This window comes from Hipposideros armiger, unplaced genomic scaffold (genome assembly GCF_001890085.2).
Source record: "Hipposideros armiger isolate ML-2016 unplaced genomic scaffold, ASM189008v1 scaffold_711, whole genome shotgun sequence".
In the NCBI taxonomy this organism is placed as follows: domain Eukaryota; kingdom Metazoa; phylum Chordata; class Mammalia; order Chiroptera; family Hipposideridae; genus Hipposideros; species Hipposideros armiger.
This window is the reverse complement of record NW_017732061.1, coordinates 235097-243637: the sequence shown is the minus strand read 5'-3', so window position 1 is coordinate 243637 and position 8541 is coordinate 235097. Positions and strand designations below refer to the sequence as shown.

Here is an 8541-nt window from a genome sequence, read left to right as displayed (position 1 = left end):
TATATATATATATATATATATATATATATATATATATATATGAAACATAGTTCTAGCAAAAATGTGTTTTCTGATTCAGGTAAGAGATTGATTCAGTGTTCTAGTTCTGACTCTGTTGTTATACTAAGGTGTATACATTTTTATTAATGTCCTTATCATTTATTTATCAGTCAGTTTACCAGATAGTGGAAAAGAAATATGTGAAACTAGTGCAAATCCTTCCCACAGGCTTATAGTTGACGTGTGGGGAGGAGGTGAGAGCATTTGAGAAGTCTGACCATCAGCAGTCATTTCTCTGATTTGATTAAGGACCTCGGGCAATAATGTGTGAAGGAGGGTGCTGAGTGTGCTTTCTTGTAATCCTCTGTGGCCAACGCTTGGCCATCTTCTGTCCTTGCTTATGAGCCTCCTGTTACAATTAGCAGGAAAAAATTTAAGCAAACCTCCTTAAAAGACACTGTATAGACTATTTATTCCTATAGATACAGGGCTATTACTATATCAATTCAAAATTAAAACAAGCACATAATCAAACAAGTTATAATTTCTTAGCTAATTATTAGGAAATGGCTTACTCTGTCTCCCTATTCTAGGCTCTGTCTATGGGCTCAGTTTCTTATACAATGATCCGGGCCCATCCATATTAGGGGATTATATTAAGGGAAATAGTACATCATTTGATTAGGGCTCAGACTCTGTAACCAGATTGCTTTGTTTGAATCCTTAGCTCTGTTTTTTGTTCTAAGGCCCTGAGAAGCGACTTAACCTTACCATGCTTCAGTTCCTTGTCCCTCAGATGGAGAAAATGATAGTTATCTACCTCGTATTATAAGTAAACACACATGTATATGTGTATACACACATATACATATACACATATACAGTATGTGTAATATAATTTTATATAGAAAATTTAGAATAGCAGATTTCACATAGAAAGTACTGTGTGTTAGTGTTGCAAGGATCTTTGTCCAGGGTCCTTAGGACTTGTTCTTAAATATTATTTGACTTCATTCCACTGCTGATGCACTGTGATTAGAATGGGAACACTGATTTGACTCTTTTATTTTCTTTCACTTTTACTCATTTGCAATTTGATCTACCTTAACCTACTTCCACCTCCACTCATACCCTCATCTCTCATATGGTCTTATTTTTATTCCCAGCCTCGTCACTGCCCACCCTAGTCCTATTGCTGCAATTCTAGTGCAATATCCATATATCATCTAGTACCTGAAATATTGGGAAGGTGCTATTTATATTTAAACCCTAAGCCTTGTACTGAAATTGACATTCATTTGTTATTGTTCACCTGGAAAGACCACACATCTCTATTCGTTCAGTAATTATATCTCTGATATATTGTTCTCTTGGTGGTTAAGGGTGAATAAACATCTTAATTTTTCTTGATCAAGCAGAGATCGTTCAGTAACCTCAGTGCTATTGCACTAGTAGCTTTTTCACAGTTGTTTAGGTCTCTTAATTGAAGTTGCAAAACTCAAACTACCTCCATACTAGGAAAGTAAATTGTGCTCCAATTTTCTGAGCTCCTTGATAAATGGACAGTGGTAATAAAAAGTGCCTTAGCACTTAGCCTATTGCCTGATCATATTAGGCACTTAATAAATATTTATTGAGTTATATTACATGTCATATATAAATGACCTGACAAACTGTAGAATGCAAAGCATATTTATATGAAAGGATCTAGATGAAGTAGTTTAAATACTGTTTATTTTGAAGCTCTTCTTTGTTACAGGCACAGTTATGGGTTTCAAAAACAAAAATGGTAACAGCTGGTCTTTTCTCTTGTGGAACTCACTGTTTAGACTCATCAAAGATTCTAAAATAACACACAAATACACATATAGGCATACATTGACATTGTTAACACACACATCACAACACTACCACAAAACAAGGGTCTGCAGCATGGTGTACCTAGGAAATGGGGGAAGAAAATGCCACAGTTTAATAACTTACCTCCCATGAGCACTAAGCAAGGACAAAGACCAGTCTCTTATAAACGCTGTACTATACACTTTCCTCCATATATCTGAGGTTCCTCTGGTTACTTCTTATCAAACAAATGTTCCAACTAGCATTACAATTTTTAAAGAGCTATGAATGCAACAAAGCACTCGCTTTTGGACATTTTTATTGTATTTTTGGATAAAAGGAACTCCATATCTTGCAGGGCTTTGGGAGAAAACACAGAGCATATGAGTCTTACTAAAATTAGGCCAGACTTTTCTGAAACATTTTTTTTCAGTGTAATTAACCTGTAATGTATTCTTAGGAAAGGAAAATGATTTTTTTAATCAAATAAGTTTCAGAAAGACTACATCCCATCTTGTCCCCGTCTTGGAGCTTGAGAGGAAACTTATACTGGAGGTATACTTGAAGGTATATTGTATACTTGAAGGTGTATTGTATACTTGAAGGTATATTGTATACTTGAGGTATATTGAAGTTTCTGACTCTCAAACATATTGGACCATTGAACTCCCTTTATCCCAGATTTGTAACTTGAAGCAACTCGTATTTTGGAAATCATCTTGCTGAACTTATATTGATTCTATGAAGACCAAATGCTGAGAATATATATTTCATTATTTCATATTACCCATAAAAGATTCTAGAGTGGGAATATAGATTCTTGAATGATATCTTATATTTGGTATTAGTAATACTTATTTGCTGGCCCCTACATGAAACATAAGACATTATTATTATTATTATTATTATTATTATTATTATTATTATTATTATTATTATTATATCAGCCCTTCTGTATGACAAGTGCTGTTATTTAAATACTCTGCCCTGTGTAGTCTGAATGCTGAACACTGCAAAGGGATTGTAACTGCAGGTAGCTAAAAAACAGGCAAGGAGACTCTCTTCTTCCTTCAGATTGTCTGTTCACTTGACTTTTATGCCTTGAAAGCCAGTCGGAGCGCCTCAGTGAATGCTATCTTTAAAAAAACAAAAACCATTTCAAATGATGCGTATATCCAATAAAGCCATGTTTGACAGGGCTTGTCCAATTGTTATTAGGTAGAACCCAAGACTGAGGCTTCTTGTAAATCAATAGCTAGTGTCATGTCCAAATTAAATGTTATTGCTGTTAGCTTCTTGAATCATCATTTTAAGTTTCACTGTATCACTTAAACCAACAGGGACAATTTCTCTAGCTTACTTTTAAAAGTGTATCTGATTTCTAAAATTCATAACATTTTCTATTCACCCCTCTTTGTATTTAAATTATATATATCCTGCTCCTTTTAAATTGAGAAATAACAAACAAACTTCTGGTCTTCTGCATTCTTTAGTCTCTACTGAAAAGGATTTTCTCAAGGGTCATTGAGAAAGCTTTTTAGATAACATAATCAGTGATCAAATAAAAATAAGAGCAGAAAAAATTGCTAAGGTGACTCCTGTTTTTCGACTGTCATATGGTCCTATATTGTTCCATTTTTTTACTGTTCACAAAAAGAAGGTAAACTTTGCCATTTTATTCTAGAACAATGTTGCTAAATTTAAAGATGGTTCCAAAAACTTGGATAAGTTTTAATGGCTGAAGACAAACATTAGAGGATATTTGATAACCATGATAAAGAGAAGATAAAGTAATTAGTAGAACAAAAGATTCAAATGCAGGTTTTTTTTTTTGTTTTTTTTTAATAAACAGTTCTAAATATTCCTTTCATTCTTTTTTCCCTGCCAGGAATACTTCTGCTGCCAGTTAGAATATAGAAGAACAGAAAGACCTTTTTCCGGTGATAACAACAAGAAAAACAGACAAAATACAATAAAAAGCATGCTCTTCTATAAAGGTAGAGAAGAGCAGTGGATATAAAGAAGCTCAATGAACTGAATTCCAGAGAGAAGCAAGTGCCTCAGAGAGGAGGAGAGAGCAGCAGCTATTTTCATCTGGGGGCCATTTCAGGGTTGAATTCAGACTGCCATGCCAAGACTGGGGACAGTGAGGGATCCTGAAAAGGACTGTAGATTGGAAGAACCCCAACTCAGCTAAGCAATTATATCTCTCACCCCACCCCCAGCTCTCGTTTAACTGAGAAACAGTGGATAAAGCCCTAGTGAGTAAAAGATAAGTCACCTAGTCTCAGGCATTCTCCAAAGATAAGTTACCTAGTCTCAGGCATTCTCCAAAGGATGGTATTTCAGTGGACGGTATTTTGTGGAATTTGAAACCAGGAGTGAAGCAAACCAACCCGAAAGTACAGCCAAGCCTTCCAGGTCAAATACAGACACCATCAAAAGCTAGTAGAACAGAGCAGATGTCAGAATAGAGTCAAGAAATAGGCCCAATACTTATACACCCATTGGTTTCAACAAAAGTGCCCATGTAATTCAAAGGGGAAATAGAAGTCTCTTGAAGAAATATTGGAACAACTTGATATCCATTTGGATAAAAACGAACTGGCCTTTAGCATACACCAAACACAAAAAAAGAATTTGAAGTAGATCGTAGCCTTAATGTAAAAGTTAAAATGACATAACTTATAAAAGAAAGATAGGTGATGTAGCAGGCTCCTGTAACCCATCATTCCTTACAGTTGTCGTACCTGCCACAGGACAGGCATTACAATTGTTTCTCCACCAGCATCAGCACCTCTGAGACTAACATGCCTCTGCACCTGGGTGCTCCACAGATGGACTCACCCCCAAGGGTTACTCCTGTGCAACAGCTAAGGCTGGGCAAGGATAACAGTCCACCTTTCTCCAGGGAGACCCTTCAGGAGACCAGAGAAATGGCCTTGGGGCTCTTGAGACCCAGCAGAGAAGAGGCATTTGTGTCGTTCCATGATGTGTCCGTGGACTTCTCCCAGGAAGAGTGGCAGCTACTGAGCCCTGCTCAGAGGACTCTGTACAGGGACGTGATGCTGGAAAACTATAGCAACCTGTTCTCCTTGGGAATTCTGTTTTCCAAACCAACACTTGTCATCCTGCTACAGCAGGGAGAAGAGCCCTGGAGAGAGGACAGAGAACATCTACCCAGCCGCTGTTCAGCAGATCCAAAGGCAGAAATTCAATGTTACCCCTCCTCTCCTCTGGACTTCTGCAATCAGCAGTTATGTCAGCAGGCGCTACATGACCATCACCTTCCTAGCTGCTCAGGCTTGTTTACGGGAACTCTCCAAATAACGGATCTCTGCCCAGCATATGAGAAAGAGCAGCGGCAGCTGCTCTCTTACAAAAGCTCCTGGAATGACAGGGTGGAAGGTGAAGACAGAGAACGGGGCTGCCAATCATTGGACAAGAGGACAAGGGAGACGCTTCCTTCAAGGACTTTCTCCAGCTCACCTGAAGGACAGCTCATAAGCTTAAGGGAAGGCAAGACAGTGGTGGAAATAAAGTTCAGCTCAGCTGAGAAGGCAAACCCTTTAGAGACAGGGAAAGTATTGAAGTGGGTAGAAATCTCAGGATTGGAAGTAGTCAGTTGTGGGAACTGTGGGCTAGGCTTTAACCAGAAGCCAGCCCTTTTCATTCATCAGAGGATCCACTCAGGAGGAAAGCCTTGTTTCTGCAGTGAGTGTGGCAGAAGCTTCAGCTCTAAATCAGCTCTCTTCATACACAAGAGATCACACCCGAGGGAGAAGCCTTATCTCTGCACAGAGTGTGGGCAAAGCTTTAGCCAGAAGTCAACTCTCACCAGACATCTTAGGACACACTCTGGGGAGAAGCCGTTTGTGTGCCAGGAGTGCGGGAGAGCCTTTAGGGATAAGTCAAACCTTAACAGGCACCAGAGGACCCACTCATGGAAGAAGCCTTATGTATGCAAAGACTGTGGGAGGCTTTTTAGAGATAAATCAACTCTCAGCAAACACCAGAGATTTCCTTCAGGGGAGAATCCTCACTTGTGCAATGAATGTGGCCGGAGCTTTAGTTGGAAGTCATACCTCATTAAACACAAGAGGACACACTCAGGAGAGAAGCCTTTTGTGTGTCGGGAGTGTGGGCGAGGCTTTAGTAATAAGTCAAACCTCAACACGCATCAGAGGGTACACTCAGGGGAGAACCCCTATGTGTGTGCAGAGTGTGGACGACGGTTTCGTGTGAAGTCAGCTCTCATGATACACCAGAGGACCCACTCGGGAGAGAAGCCTTACGTGTGCAAAGAGTGTGGGCGGAGCTTTAGACATAAGTCGACTCACGATGCACACCTGAGGACACACTCAGGAGAGAAGCCTTTTGTGTGTAGGGAATGTGGACGAGGCTTTAGACAGCAGTCACACGTCATCAGCCATCAGAGGACACACTCTGGGAAGAAGGCTTACGTTTGTACCGAGTGGACAAGGCTTCAGCCAGAAAGCAAATCTAACCAGGCACAAGATTGCCCACTACAGGGAAAAGCCCTTTGGGTGCAGGGAGTGAGGGCGGGGCTTCAGCCAGAAGTCTGCCTTCCTAAGACAACAGAGGATGCATTCTAGAGAGAAGCCTTAAGTGTGCAGCGAGTGTGAGCGGGGCTTTGGTGACAAGTCAACCCTCAGCACACATCCGAGGACACACTCAGGAAAGCCGTATATTTGCAGGAAGTGTGAGGAAGCCTTTAGGTTGAAATCACTCCTTGTTGGACGCCAGAGGACATACTAGCTATAGAGAAAATCTGTTCCCAGGATGTGCAGGCAAGGTTTAAGCGCTAAGTCCCATTGCATCATGGGAGAAAAGACAGCTTTAGGGGAAACTGCATATGGCCAAGGGGTGAAGATCAGGGATACTAACTCTCACCAAAGGACAGGAGAAGGCCTACTTGTGTAAAGCACTAGTTCTTCACTATTATATAGAAGCAGTTTTACCCCGAGTTGATGTTCAGAGATGTCTAGAGACATTTTTCTTTTGTTGTCATGAGAAGGCTGTCACTGGCATCTAGTGGGTAGAGGTCAGGGATGCTGCTAAACATGATACACAGGACAGCCGTCCCTCTCCCGCCCCCCCAAACCCCCACCAAATTATCTGACTAAGGGACTTGGATCCCTCTAAGGCTAGCATTGACCCCAGGACGCCCCACCCCCCGCCACTGGCTTGGTGGACATTTCTTAGACTGGACTGCAGCTGAGAGCCTTCCTACTCAACCACCCTCCCTTCTCTCTCTCCTTCCTATCTAAACCCGATGCCTCTCCCTGCCTTCTCTGACTTCCATTCCATTTTTCTCAAACACGATTTTCCCTACCATCTCTTGCACATCTAATCTTACCTTCTTTCTCAGAAGACTCCAACAGTTAACAGAGAGAAAAGGGTAACTTTCATGGAAGTTCAAATGAGTGATTAAAAGAAAAAATAAAAATAACAATAGGAGGGAGTCATTGCTTTGAAAGTTATTCATCTCCTCATTCTTGAGAACTGGGAAAACCAGTCACTGAACCCTGATCTAGTCAACCATATGAAGAGGCACTACATTTATGTCTTGTTTCTCATATTTTGGGCTCTACATAAAGATCACACTACTCTTTTCAATTCTGCCTCTTGTTTCTGATGCTGATATGCTTCTGCGATTCTTATTTTGAAAGATTTTATTTCCAAATTTTAAACAGGATATTTGCTTTCTCTCGTTTTTTAAAAACATGTATTTGTTATAGCATTTTATTATTTTTATTTTTAAAAGGCTTTTTATTAAAAATATAGCTAACATCCAATATTGTATTAGTTATAGGTGTACACCATAGTTATTCAACATTTATATTTGCTTTCTCTTAAGGCATATGCCTAAATAGTTTTCTTTTTTGTAAATCAATTTTTAGAACTTATATCATCTTCTAGTCTGAGCAAAAATCTTCTGTTTCTCTTTCACTGTCTCTCGTTCTCTGCTTCTGTCTCTCTCTAGTGCATTTAGACTAACCCTGTCCCCTAAATTAGTAGATATAATATCTTAGTTTTTGTGAGTTCAATTCCAAAAGAGCAATGACCATTAAAAGTCATAAATTTTCATGGTTGACCTATTTTCACTAATTAACCTCAAATTATGTGGAAAAACAATCGGCTGACCAGATGTGATCCACCTAGCATTGGGATTAAAATGGGTGAAGTTTTCAGGGAATGATTAGTGTTTATTATGGAAAATGACCCTGCAAGTGATATAATACAATCAAGATGTTTTGGGCAGCTATGTTGTGTTCCTTTTCGATTTTTCTTTTACTTTTACATCAGAGAATGATCTGAATCAATTTCAGTTCACTGTGTATAAAACAAATGACATCAGTTTTGAGTTATTAAAATATATCTATTTTCCCCATTTTGACAGACAATATACATTACATGACTATTTTTTTGCTTATCTCAAATAAACCTTTTTGAAACTTAAAGGATTTTACTTGTCATCATTTCTCTCACTCACACACACTCTGACCACAAAACCTGTGATTTTATACAAGATTCTTATTAAGAATACTTTCCTTGAAAAAGTTTGGAACAAAATGAGCAGCAAATGCATAAGGAGTTATCCTTATAAGCTTTATATTATAATTCAATTTGGACCTCTCTGGGATCTCTGCTTAAGCTCAAATACACACTGCCTTATGA

At 39.2% G+C, this 8541-nt stretch overlaps 1 pseudogene; it reads left to right on the top strand.

The window, feature by feature from the left end:
- LOC109373353 (zinc finger protein 133 pseudogene) overlaps window positions 1–7516 on the top strand; it is a 45275-nt pseudogene extending 37759 nt beyond the window's left edge.
- Window positions 7517–8541: the final 1025 nt, after the last annotated feature.